The 16,807-nt window shown below is 38.8% G+C and overlaps 1 protein-coding gene across 1 annotated transcript in view; it reads right to left on the reverse strand.

The window, feature by feature from the left end:
* The window catches only part of slc2a9l2 (solute carrier family 2 member 9, like 2), a 179,223-nt gene extending 164,397 nt beyond the window's left edge, over positions 1–14,826 (reverse strand). The window contains exon 1 of the mRNA XM_048231047.1: positions 14,649–14,826. The gene's annotated coding sequence lies outside the window, so the exon portion shown is untranslated. The remainder of the gene's footprint in view (positions 1–14,648) is intronic.
* Between the last annotated feature and the right edge of the window lie 1,981 nt (positions 14,827–16,807).

Consider the following 16,807-nt stretch of genomic DNA (forward strand, 5'->3'; position numbering starts at 1 on the left):
TGTGGCTAATGTATTTGTATTTTGACTTAAAATTAGGGTATTTGAATACATGTTGATGTATTTTTGTCCATCCCTTGTCCAACAGCTAGAGTAGCCAGTGCTACACTCTGGGGGCATCGTTCATCTTCAACATGACAGATATGTAAGTTGTAATGAACAATTGTACAATTGTAGACATTCCTAGTTTTGGGTATAGCTGTTTAACTTGTTTGTTTGCTTTTGTCTTTTAGGTTCTAGACCAGACCACATACCAGTGTGCCAATGACCGTGTATTATTTGTGTCTGTGTGCCTGTCTGTGTACACCTGTCAACCATATACCGTAGGAACGTCAGCTATTACCAACCGTCCCGTATTTCCAACCTCTTACGTGTATGTGTCACTTAATATTCATTTCTATACAAACCAAGATGGCGGATTCCTAAAGAAACGCAAGCACCCACACCATAAGTGTATCTTAATTTGCTATGTACCAAAAATGACATTTACCGTGACTCGAAGAGCTGTAAACAGTGTTATAATGCTGCATGTACAAATCCGCTTGGAGCTCCAGTAGAATTTTGATTTGCGACGAGAATTCTCGTTCTAACCGTTGATGTTCCGTGAGAAAGGTTGGGAATAGGCACCCACCAGCCCAGCACTAAACTCTGAGCGTGGTAAACAAAATCGGATATTTCAGGCATTAAAAGCCTAGATTCCTAGACAAACTAGATTTTGTTCAAATCTACACACCTATGGCTACTGAAAAATGTAAGGTTCATTTATCAAATGTTATTTTGAAGTATTAAAAAACATCATTGTTTTAGAATTTTCGATCAAAATGGTTGGTAATTGACACGTTTACGATACATCACTGACAAAATTGCTGACAATATTGCTAAAAACATACCTACTAACATACATTCCTACAAACATGTGATCATAACTGAACATATCTGTGCACATACCTTTGAACTATACTGAGACTTACCCTGAGGCCTACACTGAGACTTATTCTGAGAACTATATTGATGCGAGACTGTGAGGACTATACTGACAACCATATGAAACATACATACCTGTAATAATACATTATTAGTTTGACATATGAAAACAAATTAATATGAATAAAAGAAAAACATAAAATTGTGATTACTTGATTTTGGATATTCAATCTTGAATCTAAAGTGATGATATACAGTATCAGACCACATGCTGTAAATTTGGAATCCCAAAGCCTTGAAGTGCAACTGAAGTGTAGCATCAGTTTTTTCTTGAATTTCCCCTTGGGGATCAATAAAGTATCTATCTATCTATCTATCTATCTATCTATCTATCTATCTAATAATGAACCTCTGTGCTAAATAGGCAATACAATAAATGACCACTATGAAACCCACACATGCTATACATGTTAGTCTGATATTAGTAAAGTAGCCTACAAATAGCAATACTAATCGTAATAATAGTAATAGTCATAGCCTAGTAATAGCAGCTAGGTATTAATATACTTTACAGAGAAAAACTACCTCTCCATAAGAAGAAAACAAAAACAGAGCAACATTGAGTTCACAATTCAGACACAGCTCACGTGGGAACTCTGGGTAGCCTATCTACTACACAGTAGGCCACAGTAGGTTTTACATACTAGCCAGGACACTATGGGCCCTATTTTGGCGAATAGCTTAAATACATTTAGGGGTTTGTGCAATCCACATTCGGAGTGGTTTTGTTATCAAACGTCAGGCGCCTGGCGCAAAAAGGCAGCTTGTATGTTTCTTAATCAGTCATGGGTGTGTTTTGGGCGTAACATCCTTTAAACCAATGAGAATGACATCTGTTATTCCCTTTAATAGCAAGCAGCGCAACTTCAAACAGCGCATCGGTATTTCAATAGTCAGCGGCGCATTTGAAGGAAGCTGCTTTCACGCGAGACCGTATGAAACAGGTATAGTCAGGGGGCCTATGTGGTTTCTGTGGGTTTGAAATGTTAATTTTTGGAGAGTGGTTGGATTGTTTTTAGAGGTCATTGAACATGGAGAAAAATTATGTTTTATCTGTTTCAACACTATTTTTTTGAAATGGTATATTTCACTGTAATTAACACCATAAATGTTGCCTAAATCACTGGCTATTTTGAATAAAGTTCACAAAACAGTTATTTTCAACAGTATGATTGTATGTCAGTATTATGATTGTATGTCAAACAATTAGAGATAAGATCAATAACCAATCAGTTTCACCAAATACACATACTCCATTGCTGAAAGATAGCAAAAACATAACAGAATCACAGATGAGACCTCAAACAACATTTAATTCATTTACATATACACAACATATTAGATCTCACCGCCACAATTTCCTCATCAAAATCTACAAAATCTCACCTTCTTAAGACTGGTCTCCCCTTCCTGGATAATGTTTTGCTCTAGATTATAAATAATTCAATGCTATCAGGGCATGTACCGCAGTGGTTTAAGACATCTGTTATTAAGCCCTCCCTCAGAAAACCTAGTCTTGTATCAATACTGGTCCTCCTGGACCTCAGCGCTGCCTTTGACACCATAGACCATGACATACTACGACATACTACTTAGGCTTGAAAATTTGATAGGCATCAAAGACTCAGCACTCGCTTGGTTTAGATCATACCTTCCTAACCGTCAACAATTTGTACAGGTCCATAATAAACCATCTACCCAGATTATGGTAAAATATGGAGTGCCTCAAGGCTCAGTACTGGGGCCCCTGTTGTTTAGCAGATAATACACAACTATACCTCTCCATAAAGCCTGATGAATTAACCCCATTAGCCAAACTTGACACATGTATAAGAGATATAAAGACATGGATGACAAATTATTTCCTGCTTTTGAACTCAGATAAAACAGAAGTCATGGTAATCAAAGATGTCAACAAGCAGCGACATACAGTAGCCCTAGTAGTTCTACTACACTGAAAAAAAAAATACTCTAACTATTTACTGCACGTCAAGTCAAGTCAGTTTTATTTGTATAGCGCATTTAACGTGCACAGAGTGCCACCCAAAGCGCTCCACATATAGGCTAAGACATTGTCATTGACATACAAAATCATAGACTAACAAAGACAATAGCGGACGGAGCGGCGTTTTTTTTTAACAGCCATTTCATCATTGATAAGTTGATTACACGTCTATATTAACATGTTCTATCAAAGAAAAGATAGAAAATAACTATTTGTGTGTGTGCTGTAAAATGGTTAGAAGAAATGAAATCGGAATCGGCTAAAATCGGTATCGGCAGGTCAAACTCTATGAAAAATCGGAAATCGGTATCGGCCCAGAAAATTGCAATCGGTGCATCTCTACTTATGTCTCTTGGTTGGTTGCCTGCATTGAAAGAGGAAACCTCACGAAGACGCTCTTTTGTCTGCTTCCGACAGAAGAAGCACTTACCTATGCTGGCAGCCATGTGTGTTTGAGAGAGAGAGAGAGAGAGAGTTTGCGTTTTGTGCATGTGTGGTAACAAATACTATTTTAACAACAACTATTGTGTCCTCTTCTGTCCTCTAAGCAAACCCTTAACCAGAGGTGGACAGTAACTAAGTACATTTACTTGATTACTGTACTTAAGTATGATTTTTGAGTATTTGTACTTTACTTGAGTATTAATATGGAAACTTGTGACTTTTACTCCACTACATTTGAAAGACAAATACTGTACTTTTGACTCCACTACATTTGAAAGACAAATACTGTACTTTTGACTCCACTACATTTGAAAGACAAATACTGTACTTTTGACTCCACTACATTTGAAAGACAAATACTGTACTTTTGACTCCACTACATTTGAAAGACAAATACTGTACTTTTGACTCCACTACATTTGAAAGACAAATACTGTACTTTTGACTCCACTACATTTGAAAGACAAATACTGTACTTTTGACTCCACTACATTTGAAAGACAAATACTGTACTTTTGACTCCACTACATTTGAAAGACAAATACTGTACTTTTGACTCCACTACATTTGAAAGACAAATACTGTACTTTTGACTCCACTACATTTGAAAGACAAATACTGTACTTTTGACTCCACTACATTTGAAAGACAAATACTGTACTTTTGACTCCACTACATTTGAAAGACAAATACTGTACTTTTGACTCCACTACATTTGAAAGACAAATACTGTACTTTTGACTCTTTTACTCCACTACATTTGAAAGACAAATACTGTACTTTTGACTCCACTACATTTGAAATATCAGCATGAAGTACTTGTTACTTTTAACCACATTTGATTCTTTCTTAGATGCATAAGTGGGGTCAAAAATGACCCCAGCGGTTGTTTTTTGCAATATCTTGGTAATTTAAAATGTTTATTGTTTAATCTTCCATGTATCAAATAGGTTGCCTTTGGCATGAGGCCATTTGGATTTTGTACCTAATTGGTATATATTTTTTGTAATTGCATTTTTTGTATCAATACCACACTTTTCCATATGTGGGGTCAAAAATTACCCCAAGCATTTTCTATGGAATTTCAAAGGTTAACCCTAGGAACCTTTGATTTTTATCAACTGTGACTATCAGGTATACATTTACTGATATATTATTAACATCTTTTCATAACATATCACTGTAGGTATCATAGGAAATTACAAAAAACTGCATGTTGCCCTGAGGCAACATTGAACCATAACGGACTTGCATATGGCCATACCAAATATACTAAGCAGGGAAGCACCTGTATATCTGAAGTGCATGAGTGTGCTTCATGAAGTTTTATAGAATGCCATCACTATGGTTGAGTACGTGCCCTGACTATCTATCATACCAACATCCATGGCTTTTTGGTGTTGCGGAGAAGCTGCAGACTTGCTGCCCTGTACCCTGTAGCCCCAAGTGTGAGGCCTGACTGATCCCTCTATAGGACTACTCCCTGTGTTTCTCTTTTGAGACAAATTGCTTACTAAACTTTCAGAAAGTCAGGTGCAGGTCTCAGAGGGAAAGTTGTAATGTGTGTGTGCATGAGTGTGCATCAGTGTGCATACATGAGTATGCATGGGTGTAAGTGTACAAACTCATGGATGTGTTTGTGTGGTTGTTTGTGTATATGTATACTGTACCTGATAATGTTTGGGGAGATTTATGGAGCTTTTAACTAGTAAATAACAGTGATTTTGGTGATTCATATGATCATTTGTATTATTATAACTTCATATCTGTAAAATATTGATTTTCATTCCGCAATAGTACAATGTGGCCTGGGGGCAAAAACTGAGTTTAAAATGAGATTTTTGTGAAGTATGAGACTTGTAATCCATTGAAAACCAGATACATATGTTTGTGTTAGTGTTAAGTTATAAGGATAGGTGTTTTAAATTAATAGCGTAAATTCTTAAAAATGAATTATTTTTAAAAATTACTTTTACCGTTATGGTACAATGTTGCTAACCTGACCCTAGCCAGATGAATGTCGTTCCGCTTAGCTCCGCCTAGCTTCACTCACATCCATCTGGGACCTCTTCCATTGAGAGTGATTTCTCCAACCAACTTTATGGTTTAGCCAATCAGGGCCTTGGGGGGAGTTTCATAGATGTGACATAGCGTAGAAGCGACTGTGAGTCTGTTATTAGCGTCACGGGTTGGCTTCGATGTGAGTGGTTGAAGTAGCACGTCAATAGATGACGGACAAGTGGCTTATTCAATCATATGCAAGCATTTTTTGATTAGGCCCAGCCTTCTGAAGCAACACTTCAATGGATCGGTTCCAGATGGATGAGTGGAGCTAGGCGGAGCGAAATTCATCTGGCTATTGCCAGGTTACAATGTTGCCATGAGGCAACAAATCTTAAAAATCTTCACTCGCGGTCAGCGTGGGATCCTGATGCGGTATCCATCTGCAGCGACTTTAATTTGTATTTTTTCCAGTGAGGCGGCTGCAACAACCCAAACAACCGGTAGATGGCTCAAGTGAGCAGGGTGTCTCGTAAAAAGAAATGGAGCCTGGAAAACCCTACACAGACTTCACCACAGACTTTAGCAGACTGGTTTAGAAATAATGTAATAGCCAGAAATATGCCTGCCCTGCCCTAATAAAGAAATATTTGGTTAACTGCGATACGAAACCAGTGAATCCCATTTGCAGCCCGTAGAGACAACTTTCCTAGTTTGTTAGTTAGGACAAATTAAACATTCTGGTTTTCTCCGAGTGCAACGATGATAGACAGACATCATTTGGACAAAATATAGAGTATTAACCTCCTTTGCTCAGCCAAATGCCTTCCTGTTACGTCCTGTTATCAATGTAGCCTACAGGTGTAAGTTAAGCGATTTTTGATGGTCATTCAAGTTTACTATAGGGACTGTTACATAAAAGTTATTTATTTAAGGGGGCTACCGGAGGAGTTTTGGGAGCATTAGTCAAAAAAGACGTGACCCTCCTCGCCAGCAATACATTTTTCTATGACCCTCCAAAGTGATTATGAAAAAATCACTGTCAACTTTTTCCGGTTTATCGCCTACTGTATTTTAACGTTTTCACATATTTGGCCATAAGCCGTTTATCATAGGCTATCCAAACCAAACTACAAAGGCGAACACTTTAACAGGGGATTAATTGGGCATGAATCATGCTGAACGCTATTTCGCTACCTTAGAATAAGGTTCTATCTGCGTTTTGAGTAGGTACAACCGGGGACGATTGAAGCGGGATCTAATGAAACATTCGGTTTTCTCCGAAAGTGCAACGATGATAGACAGTTTGGACAAAACATGGAGCATATTAACCTCCGTTGCTCAGCCAAATGCCTTCCTGTTACGTCCTGGTATCACGGAGTTACAAGCGATAAACGATTTTTTGATGGTCTCAAGTTTACTTCATTAGCGGTTTATTTTTTGGATTATTAAAGAGTGTTTTTTCATTTAAAGGTTTGACTTCGTGCTTATTCAGTAGAGCATTTAGTGCTCTCCCCAATCCCAGACGTTCACATTGCATGTTTGTTTGTAATGGATGCAACCGCGAGATAGGCTATGCGTTTGACAATGAGTTGTTAACAGAACCAAGACATATATCCCAGCAGCAATCTAGGGACTGATCGTTATTTATTGAAGGGGCCACCGGAGGAATTTTGAGTGCTTCAGTTGGAAGTTGCATGACCCTCTCTTGTCTGCTAGAAATTGTTCAATGACCCTCCGACAGAATTGTTAAAAAAAGACATGACCCTCCCCTTCCAATTGTCTTCCGCCCGCACCACAGCCACACACTTTGTGATAACGTTCTTAAATCAATCTTTCCCGTGAGCTTGCATGCTACCAGACCTTCCTTTTCAAATGTGTTGCGCCTGTTTGCACAATTTCACAAATAATCATATGTGATTAATAGTATGACAAAAATCCCTGTGCACGGGGACCGAAACAATGCATGCCAACTTTTTTTCCGTGTTTATCACGTATTTTAACTTTCCCCGCTGTCTTGTCGTTTTAATGTTTTCCCGTAGAATATCCCATATTTTAATACTCTCAAAACAGCCCTGCCATCGGGCCTGTCTCTGTGTTGCCCTGTTGCTACCCCTTGCCCTTCCAATAAAAAAACAGATGTCTTCAAATCATCGTTTTCCTTGCTTGAAGGCTTAACTTAGAGTGATGTTAACCTATTTAAGTTTAACGGGGCTTGCATGTTCGGCCTTATGTCACGTCGCACCTGAGGCTACTCAGCTGCAAGAGAAATAATTTCCCCTGTTTGTATGTTCACTGCAGGTTGGCCTACCATAACTTACCAACTCTGCACTGTAGACTGGCTATTTATATTTTTCTGTGAAATAAGCAAATGTATTTGTTCAACTTTATGAAGCAGAATTACGCATAGGGTACTTGGAACATAATACATTTGACAAAGGACAGATGAATGTTGCTAGTGACAAAATATTAACTTTCAGTGTTTTACGATGTCTTTGTCATGGGGAAGTGTTTTTCCCCATGCATTTATTCTAGGTTACTGTCAGTGACTGCCGTGAGAGAAGCGGGTGTGTTTCGTTCATGTCAGTGACTTACGCGAGAGAAGCGGGGTCTGTGTTGTGTTGTGTTGCGTTGCGTTAATTTATTTCCATTGGGCATACCGTGCCGTGCCGTCCACAGCTCTTCAGTTCTGACAAAGCCAAAATTACTCCTTTTGAAACAATGAGTGCAGGAAGCGCGTTTGTATGGTTATATTGCTTGACGGGGGGGTCCCAAGCAGCTTTCAGCTTTCAGCCTTCAGCCATAAGGCTACTTTGAGAACATTTCAATTCACCCGACACTAATATTCAAAATGTTGAAAACTATTTCGGCATAGCCTATAAAGCAGTTTAATTAAATGGAATGTTAGTTGTAAACAAACGAGCTACTTGGTGAGGCTTGGCCTCACAGATGCGCTCGTGCCTTAGATGGCAGGAAAAATCTTCACGATAGGCCTATTAACTAACCACCCGATTCACGTTGGCTGGGGGGAAGGGGGGCCATCAGACAATTGTGCCCAGTTAATCCGGCCCTTCCCCCAAAAAATCACACCTTCCCACCTCTGACAGCTTAAAAGAAGTCAAGAGGACTCCTTACTCACAGACCTATTCACAAACCTGCGGTTTTGAAATCCTATGCAGCTACAGGAGCTTCCAATCGCGAGGAAGCAATTTTGCATTGTAGGCATAACTAACATGCAATAACGCCGCCAACAACAACCAAAACTAGGCTAATCATTGTCAACATGTAAATTAAATGTAACATTAGTGTGAATCAAATTAAAATGTTCTCTTTTGCAAACATAGGCATAGTAACAGAATAATTTAATAATGTTACAAAGATACTACATCAATCCGTATGTTTCATTGGGCTACTAGGCTATTTGTTTTGCCTTGATTCATTTAGGCTAGGCCTTTTTATTCAGGGGCCGTATTCACAAAGAATTTTAAGGCTAAAAGTAGCTCTAACTGGCTTAATTTAGGAGCAACTCCTAAAAATAATGGGCGTGTCACTCCTAACTTTAGGACTCCTAATTTTTTCACAAAAAGTAATTCACGAAGCATTTTAGACCTAAATGTAGCACCTAAGTCTGGGACAGCTTAAGTCGAGAGGACTCCTAACTCACTAAGACCTATTCATACACAGCTTTTTTGTGGCATTTTACGTTGCGATGTTTTGAAATAGCCTATGCGCAACAGGAGCTTCCAATCGCAAGGGAACAATTTTGCATTCATAAAAGGGATGCAATAACGCCACCAACAACAACCAAAACTACTCATTGTTAACATGTAAATGAAATGTAACGTTTCATTGTGAATCAAATTAAAATGTTCTCCTCTTTGCAAACGTAGCCTAGGGATATGGTGACAGATTCATTAAATAATGTTGCAAAGGTAGGCTACTGCATCAATCCATAGGCCTATGTTTCATTAGGCTATTAAGCTATTTGTTTTGCCTTACTCTTTATTCATTTAGGCTAGGCCTTTTTATTCAGTTATTAATCATCTTCCGTCCTTCACACTACTTGTGTTATTTTGGGCAAGCCTGCATTCATTCATTCATTCCACCTTTATTTATTCTCGAGGGTCATTGAGGGAAGCCCTCATTTTCAATGAAGCCGAAATTACAGAAGCGAAGCAAAAGCGCCCACAAACAAGACAACATTCGAGGCCTTCTGTTGAAGAATTTTATATAAAGCCTGCGCTGACAGTAATCCTCCTGCCCCTGATAGGCCTACCACAGCTGTGGATAGTGTGGAGTGTTCAAGTAATAACACAATCCAATGTGTGTCGCAATTGTCCCCCGCTGACCACCTCACACATTTCTCTAGATTTTGCAACGAACTTACATGACACAATGCCATAAAATATGCCAGTTTTAGGACACAGAATAATGTTTGTAATGATACCAGGTAGGCCAGGTATTGTCGAAGGTGCATGGTGAAGTGAAATTCTTACTTTGGAAAACAAACATTTGCCGATATCATCGCCGATCATCAGAATATTGCAACAGATTCTGTGTTCTGGACTGTAGGTAACTTGTTAAGCCAGTGGTTCTCAAACTTTTATTTCATTCCCCACTTTGATCAAGGGGCATGACTGATGATAGTGAAGATAACGTGTTATCCCGAGGCTTTTGCAAGTCAGCATCTTCGACGGTAGTCTATTAAAAATATAAGTTTTCGATGTCCCAAACGGAGAGCCATACTTTATTAAGTGTGCTTGCAAAGCAGCACACTTATTGTTCTTCTTAAGTTTTATTATTATTTTTCCCGTCTCCCTAATTTTTTGTCAGCCCTAGCGCCTAGGCCCTTTGAGACAGAGACACCGTTCCAACTTTAAAACGTCCGGTCAGTACCGGTGTAAGTTGGTCGCGAAGATGACGTCAGGTGGGCGTGCCGTTCGTCCGCCATATTGGATTGAACAGAAAGCGAAACTAAATTTTCACAGGTTACAAATTTGGTCCGAACGCCACGAAACTTGACGTACATTATCCTTGGACCAAGCCTCACAAATGTTAGCGGAAGGATTTTTGATTTTCGAAAGCGTTTGCCCGTCACAGCCAAACGAAATCGGGCGAAACAGGAAGTCGTCCATATCTCAGGAACACTGTCACATATCGATACCAAATTTTGTATATGAACTGGGGACTCCAGTGTGAGGGTGCATAGGCAAAAAAAAAAAGAAATATTCCAAAAGTTTCCATCATTTGGCAAACCACCCACAGGTATTAGGTAACTCACACCATTCACCTTCTATCACAATGCCTTCCATGTATGCACGATGTCTCCAGAAATCCTTGCTCTGCCATGGGATAGTATGGACTTACGAACTGAAGTAGCAGGGAGAAGAGTAGCTATATATAGCTTACATAATAGAGTTGTTTTCACATTGACGGTATTCAAATTAAAATTTTCATTATTCTTACATATCATGATGGGAGAGTATTATTAAAAATGTTACAAGTATGCAAATGCATATGTTTACGGGCATTTAGGTTTTCCTGTGTTGTTTTGTTGTAAAGACATGCAAGGCATTCTGGGCCGTAATGAACAGTGGTCGGCAGCACTCCATAGGCTACGTATTAATATGAATAGGTATTTCTGTAAACCTAGGGATAATAAACAGCTATCTCTGTTACAAAAACGAGCTGGTAATCGCTCATTGAAGAGGGTACTATGATAAAAAGATTGTTTTCCTAAAAGCATGGAGTTGACGAAAGAATAAACAAGCAATGTCACGTTAATGTTAAATAGCCTAGAACTATCTGAACGCTAGGTGGCAACGTTGTATTACATTTCACTAGTGTAGCCTACTTGAAATACGGTGTGAGATTCACAAGTAAGGAAGGTGCAAATATTATGTAATTTATTATGGGAAATTATTGGAAATGTTATTTCTTGTTTATTCTAATTGCAAACCACACACATCCATTCGGAATCACACGTACACATTTAATACTGAAAGACTATCATTTCGTTTATTTGAAGTTGCCTTAGCAACACAGCCTTCAGAGCAAAGATTCTAGAACAGGGCTTCAGAGAGACACGTTTTGAGTTTGTGGCCAAGAACCTAAAATATCGGTTTCCATGTGCTGGATGGTATGCGTCCTTTATGAAAGTAAGTGTTTTATACAGTTAACGTTACAGACATAATGAGTCATGTTGTAGTGGTCAACATAAATGTGCCCCTTCTGTTATTAGAATGCTAAGCGGAGAAGCATGCTAAGCAGAGATTTAGTATCACAAATTTCTTGTGTGGCTAGCTATAGGGAGGAGGAGATGTAGTGCTATGTTGCTAATTGGGATTTATGTTGTTTAGCGTAATGCCATGGTCATTTGATATGAGATACTTGCACTCGTAACTCACACGTGTAACTTTAGGACTGCTATTTTTTTTTTACTAACAGTAATTCACGAAGCACTTTAGCCCTAAAAGTAGCACCTACGTCTGTGACAGCTTAAAAGAAGTGGCAAGGACTCCTAACGCGATGTTTTGAAATGCGTCTACTATTGTCTACAGGAGCTTCCAATCGCGAGGGAACTTGCATTGTAGGCATAACTAAGGGATGCAATAACACCACCAACAACCAAAACTAGCCTACTCATTGTCAACATGTACATGAAATGTAACGTTTCATGTGAATCAAATTAAAATGTTTTCTTTGCAAACGTAGGCATAGGCGTATGGTGACAGATTAATTTAATGCTGCTGTGTGTATCACGGTAAGCGTGAATGAAGTGGCCACTTCTTAATGGGACCCACTGTATGGAAGTGGGCTAAGTAAAATAGAGATGTTTTTAAGATAAGGTTAATCAGAATTCTACGATATGCCCGGGCTTGACAACGGCAGAGATAGAACTGGCCTTTGGCCATAGCAACCATCCATTTAGAACGACTGGCCTTCATAGCAACCAAAGATCTGAGCTGTGTTGCAATGTGAGGCAAAGTATAGAAAGGTGATGAAACATACAGAGACAGATCAAGAAATATAGTGCAATGTAGACAGTAGTATACAGTTGATTTACAGACGGTGGTTTAGAGTAATATGAAGTATTCCTTTATTCTGAGATAGGCTACATCAATAGGCTCTCAAAACAACCCCAGGCTCACAAAACAATCCCAAACAGACAAATGGTCTTTATAGAGCAAATCCATATAGATTATTTGTCAAATAAACCAGTAAAACATAATTTGTGGGATGGAATATATAACATTCACACTCATAGCTCATTTATTTTTTAAATAAATCAGTGAAAAAGTATCCTGACAAACAAGTAGCTTTTTAATGCCTTGGTCATATTTCATAATTTCAATTCCTCTGTAGGTTACCTGATAGCCCAGTTTGAGAGGCGCAAGACACATTGACATTATTTATTTTGCAGCCAATCACTGCTGTCATTTTATTTTATTGATTTGATCTCAGTCATAGAAGCTAAATTCGGAAGGCAGGCCAAAGGTAAAATCCAACGAATCACATTCAACCCGCCAAGCCAATAGTTGAATAGCCCTCTCCTAGAGCTTTTGGGATATTGCCACTGCTCCAACACTGAAAGGCACCGTTACAATGCCTGGATCAAGCCAGGTTCAGCATAGCGTATGCCACTGTCTGCTCACGTTGCTGACCGGACCAGGGCAAGCACACTTTCGCAGTTCCCGCCGGAAATGCAGTCTAGTTGTTTTTAACAATCTCTATGCTACTCACAAAAATGTAGGCATGGGGACATGATGAAGTAGGTTATCCAACTGTCGTGTGTTAAATTATTGTGATTACGAGCCAGTGGTTTTCAAACATTATGCGTGACTCGGACATCTAACTAAATGCAACAGGCTCATATCGTCCTCGCATTCGCAAAATGAGGACCAGTGTTTTGTCAAATTGCAAATAGCTATTCGTTTTAACTATTTTTTTACAAAAAGCACTTCATACTATCTTAATCTTGGAATATGGGGAGGGAAGTGGCGCGTCTGCAGTCAGCCAAATATGAATGTAATTCTGCGGCATAAAGCAGATGTAATTGTTTATTGTACAGAAAAATAAAAATGACATGTCAAGCAGTCAATTGACTACATTGCAGTCAAGAAGTAGGGCAAATTAATTTACGAAACCAAAACGTGGGTCATAGTTGTCTAAGCCTCTATTGCGTAGCCTGTTAAAAACGTCGCCAGATAGTATTAAATCGGCAACAACATTGTTTTCTGTAGAAGCCTACCCAAGGCTACAGATTAATTCTGAACAGTTATTTCTCTACTGGCTCAATTATCACACCACTGTTTTGATTTGCGTAGTTGCGTTAACCCCAACACTGACAATAATGTAGACAGCAAATTTCGATTTTCGTGTAGTCAAGCCTTAAGGCGTAATGCGCGAATGAAGTGGTCATTTGAAAGCGATGCCCACTGTAGATAGCTCTTTAGCCTGCATTATTACGATAAATAATCTATTCATAATTGAGTTATCTGGTTTTGTATTCGGCAGTGAAAATGTTTTAGATTTGTGAACAGAGAATGAATAATGATTTAAATTATATTATTGCATCCATTTGAACAGTTGCAAAGTTATGAAAATAGGTCAAATGTTTTTGGTGGATGTAAAGAACTAAAGGTTCCTCTTCAATTGTGTAGTCTACTTCGTCCACCTCTGCCCTTAACAAACCAATGGTTTATCTCTGACTTCCTGGCACAAGCAGGATATTTTAGTTAGTTTATGACATTTTAGTTTATGATTCTCCAACAAGTGTAGGCTATGTATACACACATTTCATGACACATATGCACTGTTGTCCTGTAAATCTCAACATGTTAAAGTCAATACGCTATAGATAGATAGATTGATAGATACTTGATTGATCCCCAATGGGAAATTCAAGGTAATATGCAATGTACAGGCCCAGGCCAAGGATGCTGACAGCACAAATGTTTATCACAAGTCCCTATGACACGGGTCACTAAAAGTGTGAATCCCTCAGATATGAGGGACACTGTTGACATCCAGAGGACAGGGCAGTGATACATTGATTATCAGCAATGCACAAGTTCAAACTCATAAGGCTACCTCATGTTTCTGCCATCGGATTATTCCGAAGTGCCATCTAAAACTATATTTACCAAGATAACCATTTGAGCGCGTGTCACTATACATTGCACAAATAAATGTAAACTGGTAGAATATCACTTACCCAGACACTTGGCCTTCTCTTTCCATGAATGACTACAGATCTCGGGAATCTCTTTAACTCAAACCAAGTGATTTACTTAAATTTGACCGCATTCCCACTATCACATGAGGCACATTTGGGAGAATTTCATTTAAATGACTTGCGCGGATAGGCTATGCCAATTCATTCATTATATAGTCTCTACTCTAGAACAATAACTTTGTCTACTATCCTGTGGAAAACCTTTGCATAACCTAAGTTAAACAAATCGAAGACAACGATCGACTATATGTAGGTCTATGTTGAAGAAGACTGTTTTTCGACTTCTCTTTTCTCGTGGTGCGCGCAGGGATGAGCTCGCCAACTATCACAGCTAAAGAATGTCTTGAGCGTGTACCACCCCCTAGGGGTAGGCTAGCATAAAAACTACTCACTGGCGACTACGTATGGTTCTTTGAAAACTTACTCAGGTATCCTGACAACATACTGAACACAAAGTTAAAATTGGGCAAGTCCTGACCTGTCAAATTTTGCTGCAGTTTTCATACACAGGTCTAGGCCTATGTAAGGCCTACCTTGTGACTTGTCCCTTATACAAATGTCTAACGGTAATGTGTATGTAATTACGATAACAAAATGTTCCGTTAGGTTGCTTCCTATAATGCTATTTCTTCTACTTTAAACTGGAGGATGCCTCGCGGTGCCGCACTGACTGCGCGCATCCAGATGAGCGCACTATTCAGAAAAAAGACCATGTTGAGATCGAGTGAGATTGTTAACGTTTCCTCTTTTTGGTAGTCTTCATTTTATTCTAGTCAAGTCGCAATCCTGCTAAATAATAGGTCTGTACAACAACTACATCGACATACAGTAGGCTACCATCAATTACCTGGCGCCATTAGCTTGGTCGTTGTGTTTGTGTTAGAGTTACAGTCCATCCATCAAAAGTAGGCGAGGAAAGGGAGGCGAAATCTCATAGGCACAAAAGGGATAATATTTTCAAAACGTAGTCATGCTGTTCCGCATAGTCTAAGGTTTTGATAAGAAATTGATATAGCCTAAGCCTAACCAAACGTTTCCCATGGCTCTTCCAGCTGAATAAAAAAACTAACGACAGGGCGGCAACAGCAATATATTGCTGTTAAATATAATTTAATTATATAGAATTACAACAAATATGATGGTAGACTATAGTCTCAATCATGTTTGTTGTAACACTTGTTGCCCAGAAAAATGTGGAAGGTAAGATGGTACGCAGATGATACCATCATATACTGTACAGTAGCCTACTGCCAGATCTCCATATGAGGCATTAAAGACAATGAAGGGTGCTTTCATAATATTACAAAAAGAATATACTCAAATTAAAACTGGTGCTAAATTCTAAAAAGACAAAATATATGTTGTTTACTCACTCTAGTAATGTACAGGATCTGCCTCAAATTGTCACTACATGGCCAAGAAATTGAAAAAGTGGCATGTTCTATATATCTGGGTTTTAGATGAAAAGCTCTCATTTAAACCCCATGTAGAAGTCTTGGTAAAGAAGCTGAGAGTTAAGTTAAGTTTTTATTACAGAAATAAGGCTTGTTTTAATCTAAAAGTAAGGAAGGAACTTGTAGCTGCTACCTTTTTGTCTGTTGTGGACTATGGAGACACTATATATGCATGCAGCAAAATCAGTATTACGTTCACTGGACTCTGTCTATCATTCTGCCTTGCGCTTTGTCACTAAGGCTGAGTACTCCACACATCACTGCAGCTTATACAGTTTATGAGGTTGGCCTCCTCTCTCAGTTCGTAGACAGCATCACTGGCTTGTCTTTTATCCATAAGGCAGTGATAGGATTGTTGCCCTCTTATTTATCAGTTTTATCTCCAGTAGAAAACAATAGGTACAATCTTAGGTCTAACAATAGCACTCTTTTTATTACACCTGCCGTAAGGTCTGAATTTGGTAAAGTCGCCTTCCGCTATAATGCCCCTTCAACCTGGAATGCTCTGCAGAAACAGTTGAAGCTAAGCACCTTTATTTCACTAAATGAGTTTAAATTGTATGTCTCAGAGACCTTCAGCTATAAGTGTAATTGCATATAGGCTACTGTTCTTGTTATATTCTTGTGTTATATTTCTTTGTCACTATGTTTAATTTTTGTCCTTGTTAGGTGTTGTGTTGTGCT

The sequence above is a fragment of the Alosa alosa genome, chromosome 21 (genome assembly GCF_017589495.1).
Source record: "Alosa alosa isolate M-15738 ecotype Scorff River chromosome 21, AALO_Geno_1.1, whole genome shotgun sequence".
NCBI lineage: Eukaryota > Metazoa > Chordata > Actinopteri > Clupeiformes > Clupeidae > Alosa > Alosa alosa.